The following is a 17,002-nucleotide window of genomic DNA, read 5'->3' as shown; positions in this document are numbered from 1 at the left end:
ATTAAAAAAACTGCCTGCAGGCTAAATTTGGAAATGGGCAGCTTAATGAGATCGTCTCTATTGAAATCACTCTGTGGCTGTTTATTTTTGCTGTCTTCTCACTAATCTGGGAGTCACTTCTTTAAATTCTATTTTAAGAAAGTTGATAAATCACATTTAGGAGGTTTCTTTCTTTTTCTGCAACATAACCCAATACTTCAGAGAGAAAATAAATACGTGTGTCGACAAAGGAAAGGAATGGAAAAACTTTGGGGTACAATCTGAAAGAATTTTCTTTTTAGTCTTGAGATACCCAACAACTATTCTGAACTCATCACCGTAAAGGAAGTATGGTAACAGGCAAAGAGCTGGTGTATTATTCTTTATAATGACCAAGAAATTTTTATGTTCAAAAAAATAGATTCCATTTATTCTATCCACAAAGACATAAATTATGAATTAGGAAAGAAGATTCTAAATTTCCTAGTGTTATTATTTTGGCAAAACAAATGTAAAACTCTGCAAAGAGGGCAAGAGGTGGATGAGTCTAGGAGATTCCATTCCCTGCTTGCTTTCTTCATAACAGTCTCTAGACAAAGGGACAAGACCTCGGGGTTGGGGTGAAGGAAGATTGTTCCGTTCATGGCTAGGCTGAGACCACACTCCAGCTGTCACTAGAAAATGAAACAAGTGAGAATATCCAAATCTCTCTAGCCTGTGTAACATGTACACAGTTGCTGCTTCTTTAGAGAAACCTGGGGTCAGAAGTGGGCACTGTGTTCTGTGGGCCATTGTAATGGTAACATCCTTGGCCCTTCTTGCCGGCAGTCTCCGGCCTAATAGTAATTACAGGAAGAATTGGAAAACAGTGTGGCACAGTGCCCACAGACATGTGCACACTGTCCCTACCTACCAGGAAGGTAGCCTGTTCCTGTGGAGAAGGGCCTGGAGCTCCAGCACACAGATCTTTGTCGCCTGGCTTTCTGCCACACCTTATGGGGAAGGTTCCATAGAATGGCCTTAGCCCAGAAATCCCCTGTTGCAGCAAAACGAATGTTTTTCTGACTAGACGAAGCTCTGGGCTTCATTTATTGTACTTGACATAAGCATCCTCCGACCGGGCCTTGGCATTGGCACAGAACAGGTACAGGGAACTAGACAAGCATGGTGCCGCCGGCCTGCTCCTCAGCACTGAGGGAGCCAGTCAGCGGGTGTCTGAGAGGGAGGAGAAACCCAATCTCCAGCTGTTTAAAAAGTCATTTTGATTTTGCCATTAAGATGTGAAAGTCTTCTGTGCTCCAACCTGTTGTTCAAATTGGTTATACTTTCCTCCAAATATATTCGAATTGTAGTTTGTCCTAAGCTTACACTTAGAAGAAAATTGTTTTTAGGAAAAAGTCACAGAAATCTGGCCATTTGGAGATTGCTTAAGAGAAGACAGGAAGGAGGCTTATTTTAAGCTGTTAAAATTGTTGGATGCTCTTCTTGCATTCAAGAGGACTTTTCCTTTACTTTGTTTTATTTCTTTCCTACTTTCAAATGTAACTGTTACCATAGATTAATTTAAAATCTTAATTTCTTTAAGGTAAAATACTCAGTTCCTGTTTAGAGCTAACAGATTTGGGGCATTGAAAAATACTGTCCTTGCCTTATCAGTCTCTTTGACTTCAGAAACACTTCACCAGTGTATGGTGGTCCAGGCCTTCACAAGTACCTACAGTTACATTTTTACAGCACGTTTTCATTTGTCATGTGTTTAGCAAAATTATTCTTAGTCATGCTTTAACACCCATTTCCTGTCAGTCATTATAATTCCTCCCAGATTACAGGTGAGAAAACTGAGAAAATTGACACCCGGATAGGCGAATGACTTTCTCAGTAATTAACTCATTCAGATGCTGAGGGTGTTTGTGGCTTTGCTTTCACTGTGAGCAGCCTGAATTCTCCGTTCCAAGCCCAGGGATGGCCTTCCTGGCTCTACACGGGCATCTTGAAAATATGCAACTACTCCTATTGGTGGCTGGGTTATAAAACATGATGTATAAACATCCCCACAAAAGAAAAGTCAGCTCCAAATGCAAACTGGGAGGAGAGGGAGAGCCACAGTGTTGTTGCATTGAAGAGCACAGGCCAAAATGTGGAGGGAAGAGGGTAAGTCTGACCCCTTAAATTCTCAGTGGACTATTTAACCTGCTGAGCCACTTCAGATTTGGCCAAAGACCCCAGCAATGTTTACAACAAGAAGGAACGTGGTCAAGAAGTGCTTTGCACTGTGAGACAGTGGGGTTAATATTGCTGCTGAGGTGTGGGCTGCTTTGCAGCGCACGCACTATTTCCTTTTGGTAACATTGCCCCATTACCTCCTAGCTTGTCACCTCTTCACCATTTCTAAAAACCTGATGACAAACAAATTCAGATAATGATAATGGCAGGCATTAAGATGTACAGAACCCCTAGGTGTTTGATAGGACAGTTACCCACTGAAGAAGCTGAGGATGGGCAGAGGTGCCAAGTTCTCCCTCCAAATGCTGAAACAGGACTCAACCAAGTCAGGAAAGCAGATAAGGCTCCCCATGTGAGAAACCTTTCCTGACAAATACCAAGATGAAGTATATCACAATCATATACACATGATAGAGGCAACCAGAGCTTGTACTTGCATATTTCTTCCACATCCCCTCTCTCAAAATAAGCGTCCCCTGAAGGAAGTGAGGAAGTGACTTCCCCCCTGGGCAGCGCTCAGCACTTCTGACTGTTGGCCCACTGACTCTCTTGTCTTTCTTTTGTTGGAAGCCTACCTCCATGGTTACTTACCTTCCCGTGTGTTGCACTGGCCTCATCAGACTGTCTTATTTTTGTGTGCCCTTTGCCAAGATGCACTTACGCATTAACAGTTTTTATTTATCTTTAATTTAACCTTTGCACATTACCGAACTGTTGTGTGGGTGGGTTTATCTTTAGCTCTGTAGGTAGCATGACTCTGCTGGGGCTGAACCCTGGCGAGGAGACTGGTGGGCTCATCCCTCTTTCTGTCTTGCCGTCTCCCTTCATTGGCCCTCGCCACCCCCACCCCCCACCAACCCTTTGCTTCACCCGTCCAAGTCCCCAAGATTAAAATTTTTAGTACACTTGGTTCAGTTTGAACTTTTAAGCAATTTTTTTAGAGAACAAAGCAAAGAGGATTTTTTTATGGCAAACTCCATTAATGCCACATTAAGGCTGACATTTTAATTACCCCAAAGTCAGGAAATGCAAAGTTCAGGTTCCCACAGCAACAGAAACTGTCCCCTTAAGTGGCAGCGTCACGGCAGATTCTTTCATCCCCTGATTACACAACACTGGGCACAGGGACATTGTTTTTATCCATGTATGTGGAAAGGAGCACAGTTTATATCCTTTGTTTTTTCCTGTAACTACAGTGAGGATACGGGTCATTAGCCTCCCTCCCCAAACCATCTATATGTATGATCCTGGAACGGAAGGCGATTATAGCTCTGCGTGTGCACACGGACAGAATTAAAGTTGCTGTGGGAACATTAACTCTGATTTCCGGACTTCCGTGCCAGTCACATTTAAACCATAATGTTGTAATTTTTGGCATGTAATAAATGTGCATTTCATGTACACAGACAGAAAGAAGCATAAAATGTATTTTAAAGAGCAATTAATTACTAACTTTGTGATTAAAAAACATTTGGTGCATGTTCCTTCCCATTTAGCATCAGCTGCTGGTCTTAGCCAGGCCTAATAGATGACATACTGTGTCTCATCCTGTATCTCAGATGTACTTACTGTATGTTCCTGTTCTTCTAGATAATTAATTCCCTTAGTAAAGCTGTAGGGGGAAAACAAAATGGAAGGAATATGCAAGCATGTAAATAGGGTAAAGGATATTTTGAAGGAAATGATTCATTTCTGCAAAGAAACCTCTTAGTCCCTGATAAAGAGCCAGAAATCTGCTAAGTGCGGAAGACTACGGTTCCTGGCCACCTCCGAGCATCTGGTTCAGGGCCCTAAGAACAACTTGAAAGCAGAGTTCCCCTCGAATTCTGGGCATGCCCAGTGGGGGAGTGATTTTACTCTGTAACAACTTTTTAGACTTCAGGCTGAAAATGTTATTTTACACTGTAACAACTTTTCAGTTTACATTCAAGCTGGAATACAAAAAAATGTAGGGAATCAAGTAAGACGCGGGTTTTGCTGGTAAAAGGAAAAAAAAAACAATTGAGAGAGTAGTGTTTTGTTCTTCGTTTAGATTTGAATCTAGTTGACCTATTTGTGTTGGAGAAGAAAGTGTTTCAAAAATCACCGTTTGAACAAGATTGTAAGTAAAAGGAATTAGTAGCAATACTCTAAGGTGCAGTGTTGAAAAATATAAATGCTTGAACATTTATTTGAAATTAAGTGAGATGGTTTTAAGCTTTAAGGGGCACATGCTCAGGAAGAATCTGAACTTCTGTTCCTGCTGTTTATTCATTACCTCTCCTATCAGTACTTCTTTTTGTTCAGTTTGGTTGCGTATGGTATTCAACCTCTGAGAAAGACACTTCCGTTTCACAGGGCTCTGATTCGCTTTCACTTGGGTTGTCTATATGTGTGAATGTATGTCTGTGTGAGTGAAAACAGCTCAAGCAGGTTTGAAGGTCTCTGGCAGATTTGACTGCATGTTCAGAAGGTTTCCAGTCAGAAAGCTGATTCAGTGTAAAAGCTTCCAAAAACTTCCTGAGGCACCTGTTCACATGAAAAGATTGGATTTCTGCTGGAGGTGCTCAGGAGGCGGTGTTTATAACTGAAGATCTCTGTTTGGAGTGCCAAGAAATGAAAAACATTTTGGCCCCCAAAAAGCCTCCATAAATGTTCAAAATGTATAATCAAACAAAAGCTTCATTTGGATTCAAATCCATGTATCTCAGCAGATGTGACTAAACTAACTGGAATCCCACAGGAGCAGCTGAACTGGGTTTGGTATGTCTTGATAACTGAAAGAGTTATTCTTAGACTTTGGAAGGACAAAAATGGTCCATCTGTGAAGAACTGTAATAGAGACATGGGGGAAAAAAAAAAACAAAAAAAAAACAGCATCCTCTGAACGACTGTATTTATGGAATTTAGGACAAGTTGGACAATCCTGAAAACATTTTGGGGTCACACTAATTTGCAGAAGAAAGACAGCCAAAATGAGATGGAATAAGCAACCCCAGATCATTATTATCCTATGGTATGCTATTAACTTGTAATCAATTCCATATCAGTTAAGCAGTAAATAGAGCACCTTTGGTATAACTAAGTGCTCTCAATGTCTCCAATATCCTACATTCCTCATTTTTCTACTTCCTATAAAGAATTACCTTTTTACCTTTTCATTGCTAACAGTTTAAATTGTTTTTCTGTTCTCTCATTAACCAAATAAGCCTCTTGCCTGTTAAGTGTGGATAAATTTCTTTAAAGATAGTCTTTCCCTTTTTAAAAGTCACCTTTCTGCCTCTGAGTTAATTGATACATAATCTCTTTAGAATTATTTGTATTACCTTTGATAAGCTCTTGTTTAGAGGTTTTAGTGCTTAGTCCAGCCTTTATATACATTGTCAGTTAACTTATTTTCTTTAATTTCTTAGAGTTTGCACTCCGCATATCTGGGGACACATTTATTTTAAAAATCATATTTCTTGAAGTTGCTGTCACAGTCTGCCTCTTTTTGTAAAACTTACCCCTCCCTACCACACTAATTCTATCCGGTATCTTCCCTGGTCACTTTATGCAGTCACTTTGGTCCGTCAGTCTTACCTCCTGCATCCAAGCATTCCTTCATTTAGTCATTCATCAAATGGTATTGCGCCCCTGCTACTGTGCCAAGTCTTCAGCCACTCTCCACCGCAGGAACTCACAGCATCCTGGAACTCTTTCCTAACCTGTAATCCTGTAAAGGAGCACACACAACTGGGGTGTTAAGGTGTTCGATGGTGCACAAAAAGCTACCAAGCTCCTGCAGAGGGAGCTGAAGCAGTGGAAAGGGCTTCACAGGGAATCACAGGGAAAGTAACATTTGACCCGGATCCTGAAGTAAATGTGTCAAGTAGAAGAGAAGGAAGTGGCATTCCAGGTAGAAGGAACAATAGCAAAACCATAGAGGCACAAACACAGCATGGTGTGCTCAGAAAACAGAACAGTTCAGTTACAATACCTTCTTATGCCTCTTTTTAATCATGGGACAGTTTGTATTTAGGTAAAATTATTTGTCGTTAAAATTCAGTTGGTCTGAATTATATATCCCTTTTAGAGACATTTGCTTTCTAAATAAATAAAAAATCAAGATAGCCATTACTTTCTAATAGGCAAAAGTGCCCTTCATTCCATGCAGTCAGTGGGAGGAGGAAAGTATCATGAGGGACCTACTGATAATTTGTTGATGGACAAATTTTAGAATAGTTTTTTCTTATTGAGAAAGATTCATTCGTGGAGCCCCAGAGTCACTTGCAGATATCAAGCAGGACCTCTGTTACTGACTTGTAGTCTCTCAGATTCTAGCAACCTGTCCTCTTATGAAATCCTCTGCGGTCCCTTGGCAAATCTGGTCTCATGGCCCATTGCCTCGAGTTACACCATGCCACATTGCTTTCCCAGATACTGCACGAATGTGCTTATGATTGTCACACAATTTTCAAGACTGACTCTGGGTTTTCAGGGTTTCATCTTGCTGTCTCATATCTTGTAGGAGCACATCTTTAATTCTTACCTGCAGCTGCTAGTGACAGTTTCACATGTGCTTCCTCCACTTGTGGCAAATTTCATTACATAAAATTAGTGTTCCTCCATATCCATCAAGGTGTGTGTCACATCTGACTTTTAAAAAAATCGCATGTACTACTGCCCTCAGAGATGGATCATTTAGGACCCATTGTGAACACACATGAGGATTCTAGGAATTCCTTGCTTTAAAGAAATTTTAAGCCAAGTCCTTCCACCAGTCACACCAGGAACCATATAGTCAAACCCCCCATTACCTCAACTTACTTTTTTGCTTTCCTTCTGTTTCTACATCCTTTGTTCTCTCCAAGGATTGGGTACCAGCTAGAACTTCTTTGCAGCACTGAAAGAGAGTACAGGTTATCTGGTCTAAGCCCATTATCATGCAGATGAGGAGACCAAGGCCCAAAGAGTTTGGGTGTCTTACCAAATGGTTTCCAGCAGAGTGGAAGACCCCTGCTAAGTACAGATTCATACTATACTGCCTATTACTGAGTCTGCTCCTAAGAGAACTCATATTTTCTGAATAAAAAAGGGAGTCAGGACTATTCATCTCATCAATTTACTGATTTACTGAACACTTCCAATGTGGAAGACCAAGGCTAGACTGGAGTGCTGCGCTCCAGATAAGACACATTTACCAACAACTGCCCTGCAAGGCGGTCCAAGCTATGTCTCTTGTACCTGGACGTGCCAGAGCACTGATTCACTCACTTGGCAGCCATAGGCAGAGTACTCTTATGCACTGAGTTCTATAGGAGTACAAGGCAAAGATGGAACCAAACAGACACTGCCACCGGAATCTTAAAATTTAGTACATGTCCTCAAATCCCCATTTCCTCAGATAGAAGTTAGGAAGTTAATAATATACATTATAATACAGTTAACAATAACATCTAGTACAGTGTATCAGAGAAGGCTCCATTGGAGCTCTCTTGAAAAATAAATAGAATTTCGTGAGAGGTGAGGCATTAGAGTAAGGTATAAGGATTTTGCATATGGGTGCAGATCTGTGGAAGGGTCGAAGAAGGAGTTGCCATGATCAGGACTTTGCTGTGGTCAGATCTAATCTGGTATCAAGCGTGTGGAGCATGCATGGACGTGGAAGGTGGCTGGAGTGAGGAGAGAGCCCTGGAAGCCTTGTCAGTACTTCATTTGGACTATTGGTAACCCAAAGGGGGTGGGTGGGGGGAGGGTGAGCAGGGGACATGGGAATGGGGAGGAGCCAGATTCAAAAGACTATGGAAGAGGGTAGACAGCTTTGGGAGTTGACTGTTTACTGAGAGAGAAAATCATCAAAGATAATGCCAAGGTATAAAAAAGAAAAGATGTAAAAGCAGTGTGTAGCAGCAAAGAATACAGTTCAGTTTTTTATAATGCTGAGTATGAGATACCAGGAGAAGACTAAAATGGAATCACAAATACATTTGAAATTAGGGCTAACAAATAGTTTCACCAAGAGGCCATACTTTAAGCCATGAATGTGAGAGTAGATTCAGCGATGGCTTTTGTTGAAAGAAAAAAGAAAAATAGAACCTTGGGGAATGTTTATAATGATGGATGAAAAAGAGGATGAAGTGCCATCAAAGGAGGAAAAGAAAAGAGGATCTGAGACAGAGGAGGAAAAGCAGGATAGTGCAGAGAGACCACAAGGGAGGGGAAGGGTCAGCAATGCTGGGCGCTGCAAACGCCAGAGATCAGCAGCTTCCTGGTGGCTGACAAGAGTGCTGTCAGGTGCATCCCAGAAACACCCAGAAGAGGAATTCAGGAGCAAGTGGAAGATGAATGGGCAAGCATCAATTTTGAAATACTTTTTAAAGAAGTTTAATGATTTAAAAAGAAATAATAAACAGGTACCACAAAAGCTGGCTAGTGAATATACTTACGATGTAGGAATCCCAAGCCATGTTAAGGGGGACTGCAATTAAGCAGGCAAGGTGAGAGAGATTAGAGCTCCCATTTTGCAGGGTAGTTGGAATGATAAATAGACGTAAATGAAATTTGAAGTCATTACCCAAGCCCAACGAATCAGTAATTTTATTATATTAGTTCTTCCTCTACTTCCAACATTGCTTTCTCTTTCTTATAGCTAATAAGAACTAATGTTTTGAAAGAATTGTTACATGTCTTCTTCGAACAACTTCACAAATATTCACTCTCCCTCTGTAATCTCTGAGCATTAGTCAGAGGACAGGTATCACATACTTTGAGCATTTACATGTTCTAAAACTTTTTCAAACAAGTTATCTCTAAGTATAATCTTTTTAAAATGCCACATTCTGTGAACTTCTTTCCTGACAGGTCCAATTAATAACAAATCTACAGGTTCTTCTCATATACTGCTTCATTGTCACAAGACATCATCAAGCTCATTATTTGCGGGATTTTTTTAAAACTTGTTTACTCATACTGTGTTGCTTTTTCGATGGTCAAAGACATCCCTAAGGCCACTGTCACCTGGACACACAATATCTGCAATTTCTTCTACTTCAGGATGGTGCTCTGAAACCAATTAAATCAAATGTTACCTTACTGTGCCATTAAATCACCTATAAAACAAATAAGAAAAAAATGTTATCACTATTGTAAGTTATGTAAACAACCATATGGAATAATTTTGAATATGAGTCTTAATAATTTCACAAGGAAGAATGAGTTCCAAGTTGACGCCAAAATGGGCCTTGAGACTTCCGACCAAGATGGAGGCATAGAGAGACACGCTGCATCTCCCTCAACAACTAAGAAGGAATACGACTACCTCAAAACTAGAAACAACCAGAAGTTCCAGAAAATCAAACTTCATGGAAGTCCAGCAAACAAAGATATAAAAAAGAAACACTCATCCAGACAGGTAGGAGGGGTGGAGTCGGGGCAGAGAGGACTCAGTGTGGTGGCGGCCACAGCAGTGGCAGCGGCAGGCCAACAGAAAGCATAGTCACGTGTTTTAAAATCAGGAGGAACACCTGGGGAATGATCCAAGCTCCTTACCAGACAGCAGCTCACAGTCCCAGCACCGGGGGAAATCAAGCCTCATTGCTTCTGACTGTGCAGACCAGTGGCGGTTGGGGTGGAGGCAGAAACAGCTGTTCTAAGCAGAGTCTGCTTGTTCAAAGGGCCCCCACGGTCCTAGAACATCCACAGACTCACCATATGGGGAACAATAGCCAGGGCAGCAACTAGAAGGGCGCCAGGCTGGTGTGGAAGTGGAAGAGGTGCCTGGAAAAGGGACGAGTGCTAGGCAGGCGGCATTGTTCCCTCTCAGACCCCTCCCCCACATACAGCGCCACAACGTGGTGAAACAGGTCACCCTGTACTGATGAATACCTAAGGCTCCACCCCTTATAACGTAACAGCAGTGACAGCTCTACCTGGGACACAGAGGCAGACAAACATAGGACCCTGTCAGAATGAGGAGACAGAGAAGTATGTCAAAAAACATGGAATGGATCAAGGTTCCAGTGGGAGAACTTAAGTGACGAGGAGATAGCCAACCTAACAGATGAGGAGACAGACAACCAAACAGATGCAGAATTCAAAACACTGGTGATAAAGTTGCTCACACGCTTGACAGATATGCTTGAGTACGGCAAATGCATAAGAGAAGAAGTGAAGGCTATGCTAAGTGGAACGAAGGAAAATCCACACAAAATCAATGGTGAAGGGAAGGAAACAGGGGTTTAAATCAATGATTTGGAACATAAGGAAGAAAACAGCAGTCAACCATTGCAAAATGAGGAAGCAAGAATTGAAAAAAAATGAGGAGGACTTCCGGCCAAGATGGAGGCTTAGACGGACACGCTAGGTCTCCCTCTACAACTATACAGGAATACAACTACTTCAAAACAAAGGATAACTAGAAATTCCAGAAAATAAAACTACACGGAAGTCCAACATATGAAGTTATAAACCAACGGTGCCATTTGGGCAGGTAAGAGTTAAAGTGGGCAGTGCTGTTTGCGGTCGCACCCGGAGCGGCGGGCGGTGAGGAGTCCCAGTGGCCAAGCCCCTGGCGGTGCGCGACCCCGGCGAGGAGTCCCGGTGGCCAAGTCCCTGGCGGTGCGCGACCCCGGCGAGGAGTCCCGGTGGCCAAGTCCCTGGGGGTGCGCGACTCCGGAGCTGGGGAGAGCGGCTACGCAAGCCCCTGGCGGTGCGCGACCCCGGCGAGGAGTCCCGGTGGCCAAGTCCCTGGCGGTGCGCGACCCCGGCGAGGAGTCCCGGAGGCCAAGTCCCTGGCGGTGCGCGACCCCGGCGAGGAGTCCCGGTGGCCAAGTCCCTGGCGGTGCGCGACTCCGGAGCTGGGGAGAGCGGCCGCCGCATCGCCTTGAACAGTGAGGCCCAGGGGGGCGGGAGGACGGATCCCGGTCTCCTAGCTGAATAACTGTGTGAATCCATCTTGGACCCCCGCCCCCACAGAAAGCACCACAGGGCTGCGAAATAGGTCGCGGACAGGCAGGCGCCGGCAGGTCGCTGATTTGTGACGACTACACAGGCACCGCCCCCGACAGCCAGCCCAGGAAAACAAAACGCATCTGTCAAAATGTGGCAGACAAATATAGAGATCCCGGTGGTGCAGCTCACCAGGCAGCAGATAGAGAACCTGACAGATGAACAGATAAGAAACCTGTCAGAGGCTCAGTTCTGGGCCATTGTTATCAGGTGGCTTACAGAATTCACAAAAGAGCAGGAAAAAGATATGAAAGAAGCGAAAAACTTTCATAACGAAAGGAACAAAACCGCATACGAGATAGAAGGAAAGGAAATAAAATCCAGAGTTCATTTCAACAAACTGGAATTTGGAGAAGGAACAAGCAGTCAACCAATGCAGAGAGAGGAAATGGGAAGCAACAACGAAAGGATCAGAAACCTCTGGGACAGCTATAAAAGGCCCAACATAAGAATCATTGGTTTGCCAGAGAATGAGGAAGATGAACTAGAACTTGAAAAATTGAGTGAAAATATAATAAAGGAGAACTTCCCAGACTTGGGAAAGGGAATAGACCTGCAGGTCCAGGAAGCAAGGAGAGTTCCCAAGAGACTGGACCCAGGGAGAACCACTCCAAGACACATTATAATCAAAATGTCAAAAATTAAAGATAAAGAAAGAATCTTAAAAGCAGCAAGAGAGAAGAAAAGAATTATGTACAAAGGGGTCCCAATTAGACTATCAGCTGACTTCTCAAGGGAAACCCTACAGGCAAGAAGAAACTGGCAAGAAATATTCAAAGTAATGAAAATCCAAAACCTACAACCACGAATACTCTATCCAGCGAAATTGTCATTCAGAATAGAAGGACAGAGAAAGTGTTTCCAGGACAAAATAAAACTGAAAGAGTTCATTAGATCCAAACCACTGTTATATGAGATGTTAAAGGGACTGGTTTAAAAAAAAAAACAGAAGCTAGGGAGATGAAACAAAGGCAAACTAAATAGGCAACGAGAGGGAAAGAGGAACTGTGGGTACGGGAAGCATATTGGGGGGAGGTCAACAGGGAGGGGGAATGGGGAAAGGGAGGGAGATGATATAGGAATTGGGGATCAAGGTAGGAGGGAATGGAATAGACGGAGAGAGGTTGGGAGGAACTGTATGCACAACTAATGGACATAATCTAAAAGGGGGGGACAACTGGAGGGAGGGGGGCCACCGGGTGGAGGGGAGCAGAGGGAAGGGAAATTGGCACAAATGTAATAATTTAATCAATAAAACACATTAAATCATTTAAAAAAAAAAAAAAAGAAAAAAAAATGAGGAAAACTTTCCAAATTTTGTGAAGGAGATGGACATACAGGTCTGGGGAGCACAGAGGGTTCCGGACAAGCTAGACCCAGAAGGGACCACACTAGGATGCATCATGATTGAGATGCCAAAGGTGAAAGATAAAGAAAGAGTCCTGGGGGCAGCAAGAGAGAGGCAGAGAGTTGCCTACAGGGGGTTGCCTATAGGACTATCAGCTGATTTCTCAGAGGACACTTTGCAGGCAGGAAGGGACTAGCAAGCAGTATTCAATGTGATGAAAGGCAACCTGCAACCAGGATTACTCTATCCACCAAGGCTATCATTTGGAATGGAAAGGCAGATGAAGTGCTTCCCAGACAAGGTAAAGCTAAAAGAGCTCATCATCACCAAGCCATTATTATATGAAATGTCAAAGGGACTTACTTAAGAGAAAGAAGATCAAAACTATGAACACTAAAATGACAACAAACTCACAACTATCAACAACTGAATCTAAAAAATAAAAACAAAATCCAAGTAAGCAAACAAGAATAGGAACAGAATCATAGGTGCGGGGATCATTTGGAAGGTTATCAGCTGGGAGGGGGGAAGGGGAGAAATGGGGAAATGGTGCAGAGACTAAGAAGCATGATTGGTTGGTACAAAATAAACAGGGGGATGTTAATATAGGAAAGGGTGAAGCCAAAGAACTTATATACACGATCAATGGACATGAACTAAGGGGAGTGGGATTGCTGGAAGGAAGGGGGTTACTGGGCAAAGGGGAACAAAGGGAGGGGGGATTGGAACTACTGTAACAACATAATCAATAAAATATACTTTAAAAAAAAAAGGGCCTTGATGAGTTTTCCTGCCCTCTCCAACTCCCAAAAAGAATTTCCTCTGACTCATTTATCCTCAGTGGTTTTAGGTAGGTTCATGTGATCAACATTTCATGCAGTATTATTCCAGGCCATGCATAATTTTTAAGAAAGTTTGGTGTGGCACTTAGAACACCACATGGTGAATTTCAAGAAGTAGTAACTAAATTAACTTTGTCATTTAGTTTTTGCTATAATCATTTACTTTCCTGTATAATCACTTAATTGTCTTTTTGCCTCATATCTCAGTTGGGTATTTTGATATAAAAAAGATAATGGAATAAAGATGTATATACATTTGAGCTACAGAGTTTAATTCCATGGAAAATACACATGTAAATTCTGAACTTCAACCATTAGAAGTTAACCTGAGGGAAAAGAGTGCATATTCTTCCCTCAGGGAAATTCTGTAGGTCTCTCTGGGCAGGCCTGGGTGCTTTTCTCCAATTTTAAGAAAACTTCCCAAAACCTAGCCCTTTCCATTTTATTCCTGACCTCCAGGTCCCCTAGGGATGATTGGATCCTGGGCTCCTGTAGCAGCCTCATAATCTTGGGTTAACATGCTGAGACCCTCACAAGCAGACTTGCTGTCCTTATGCAGGCAGAGGCTTTGGCAGAGGGTACCCCTCCCTCCAGAGGCTGCATTCTTACCCTGGAGGCTTAACCGCCACTGGTCCCATGATGGGGCCTTCCTCTAAGAGTCTATGAACTTCGTAAGATGTGCCCACACACATGCACACTTATGTGTGTGCTGTTCTGGGACACGAGTGAATAGGGGTCAGGGTCAGCGAACTATGAAAGTAAAAGGAGCCGCTTCCCTGGGACATATCCCAATTCAGAATCTGCATCTTCAAACCTGGCCCCCGTGAGTAAACTAAGAAGCAAGGAGAAGAAGTCGGACGTGAACCTTCAAAGGCAGACTGACTCCTGAAGCTCTTTCGGGTCCCCACAGTCTCCCCACAGGTCAGGGGCAGGTATGATAACAGACTTCTAAAGCTATTTCTGGGACATGTTGATAATGGACTAATTTGCACCATAGGTTGCTCAGAAAATGTTTTTTTTGCCCCCATGGTCTAGTTATTTGCTCTCTTTAATATGAACTTCAGCCTGTGAATGCATTTATGTGCCTTTACTTAACCTCCGTATGTTTCCATTTCCTCGTACGCATAATGAGAATGAAAATAGTATCTGTCTCATTGGGTTATTCTAAGAGTTAGATAGAATGCTGAATGTAAAGCTCCTAAAACAGCACCAGACAGGCAGCCAGCACTCAGGGAATGTAAGCATTAGCTATAGTGTTTTAAATTATTAAGTAAATATGTACTAAAATTAATGCAACATAAAGGCAGGTTGTGGCAGGTGCCCTGTCCTTCCCTCTGAAAATGGCAGACACAAAAGCTCTGGGATGATAGGAGGAGAGTGTGAGGGGGACTCACCCTCCTCACTTGGAGACCAGACCTGGCCCCTTCCTGGAGTCGGGCCTCTGGAGAATTGGGAGATGCCTCCTATTCACTAAGCATCTACTCTCCATCAAATACACTGCATCATTCTTATAAAACAAGCCATTTTACAGATAAGGAAACTGTGACATAGAGCAGTTATAGAAAACTTTCTGAATGTTTTCTTCTTGGTATAAAGAAGGTTTAAAGTATTATTTGTATTATATGATGGTATTAACCAATTAAGTTCCTTTATGTCCTCAAGTGCATTCTAATCAATGAGAGATGTTCACATCATAGAGAATGGATTAGTGTCTATCTTGTTTTAAAATACATTGTAGAACCTGTATGTGCCCCTGCTGTGCGCCCTTAGGTGTCCTTTATCTACCTTCCAGCCCTGATACCTGAAGAGGCCAAAACATCAGGTCCTTAGTGTGGGCAAATGTCTTTGCTGACAAGTCACAGAGCCCTTTCCAAAGACATACAAGGTGGGACCTCCCAAAATGGCATTTATTTATAAAAATGGTGTATGTATTCTTACATGTTTAAATTTCAGTCACCTTCAAAGTACCCTCTATTTGATACAATACACCTATTGAGATGTGTTTTCCACCGCTCAAAAACAGTTTTTAATTCATTGATTTTAATGCCTTTCAGTGCTTCTGCTGTTTTTTTATTTCACCTCTTCCACATCGGCAAAATGTTTCCCTTTGAGGACTTTTTTCATCCAGGGAAACAAAATAAAATGAGGCTCAGGGCAAAATCTGGTGAATAGGGAGGGTGGGGCATAGGGATAATGCTGTTTTTTGCTCAAAAACTGCTGAACACTTAGCACAGTGTGGGCAGGTACACTCATAAATCACCCATCATGAAATGGGTAAACACGTTGAAAATGGGCAAATGCGTTGAAAGAGTCTTCAAAAAAAATTAACTGAAGCCAAACACAGCCTCTCACAACAGCACCAGCTGGTACACTGATACAGATGGGTTCCTAGAACACTCACCTAGCGGGGGAAGCCTGTACTACAAGAGCCCTTCTGCAGAAGATAATTCCCATTTTCGAGGGGCGGGGGTCTCCCCTCATACACTCACAACCAAATAAATGCATCTTTTATCTTTCTGAAAGACAGTCTGCCTGATGGCCTCAGAGTGTTCTGAAATAATTCAAAATAGAGGTAAAGTTAGGAGAGTAAATGTGTTTCATTGCAGTGGAGGATTGCTCTTAATCATGCAGCTCACTTACCTTCTTCCATTCAGAAGCAGTTTGTAATAGTTGAGGAAAATATATTATCTTAAGATGTTCACTAAGACTTGTTGGCTCATTGTACCTGGTGAGTCTTTCCTGTCCCATGGTGCCCACATAGTTTTTAGTAATGTGTGGAGATAATTTCAGACATTTGCTTCTCTTAACTCCTGAGCACGTCTGCTGTTTAGTATAGAATTCCAGAGACACATGGATACAAAACTTGAGCTACAAGTCTCTTAGTACAAGCTGCAGATCAAATGCTCAACTAGATTGTGTGCAAGTCTGTATAAATCCCAAGTCAGAGCTTTACAATAATAACTTGCTGAGTTGTGATTTCTGCATTTCATATGCAGTATTCTTTAAATCATATGTTGATGGCTAATCAGCAAAATCCAAAGACACAAATTAGATGGTACAATATTTACAGAGAAAATATATGTGTTGCTTGAAAAACAAAGATCCTCAATCCTCAGATCCTCAGCATTACAGTCCCCCCCACCCTAGGAAAAAGTTAGCAGTTGCAATCCGAACTGTTAACACTGTAACAAAGAAAGGAATGAATATAACAGTAGAAAGGGAGCTTTAAGACAAAGCTTCTTGGTTAAAGGAGTTTGGACCTTCAAGAATATGTTTGAGAAGATTCAGAAGAAATACTAGGTAAGATGAATTATTCCTGTTCCTCAAATAACATTCTACCAGTTAGATTATTAAAAGCTTATTTTGGTCAGGTGGAAAAATTTGTAAGGGCAGAAATCCTGTCTGTCTTGTTCACTGCTAGGTCCTTAGCAGAGTGCTGAGACATACTAGGTGCTCAGCAAAAATTTATTGAATGAATGAAAGAGGTGGGGAGAAAAAAATAAAAGTATAGTGCACTTGTGAGCATTTCACCCATTTGTAAAAGTAAAGGCACTGATTTTTTTTTTTCATTCAACACACCTACAAAACCAAGGACATCCCGGATGCCTTCTGGTTTTCATGCTGGGAAAACAGAATTGCTTTC

General features: G+C 42.3%; 1 protein-coding gene across 2 annotated transcripts in view; it reads left to right on the top strand.

The window, feature by feature from the left end:
- Positions 1-17,002, top strand: part of ZBTB20 (zinc finger and BTB domain containing 20) — a 271,949-nt gene that overhangs the window by 213,913 nt on the left and 41,034 nt on the right. The gene's annotated exons all lie outside the window — the stretch shown is intronic.

This window comes from Furipterus horrens, unplaced genomic scaffold, assembly GCF_987537825.1.
Source record: "Furipterus horrens unplaced genomic scaffold, mFurHor1.1.pri manual_scaffold_1, whole genome shotgun sequence".
Classification (NCBI taxonomy): Eukaryota; Metazoa; Chordata; class Mammalia; order Chiroptera; family Furipteridae; genus Furipterus; species Furipterus horrens.
This window is presented reverse-complemented; position numbering and strand designations above follow the sequence as displayed.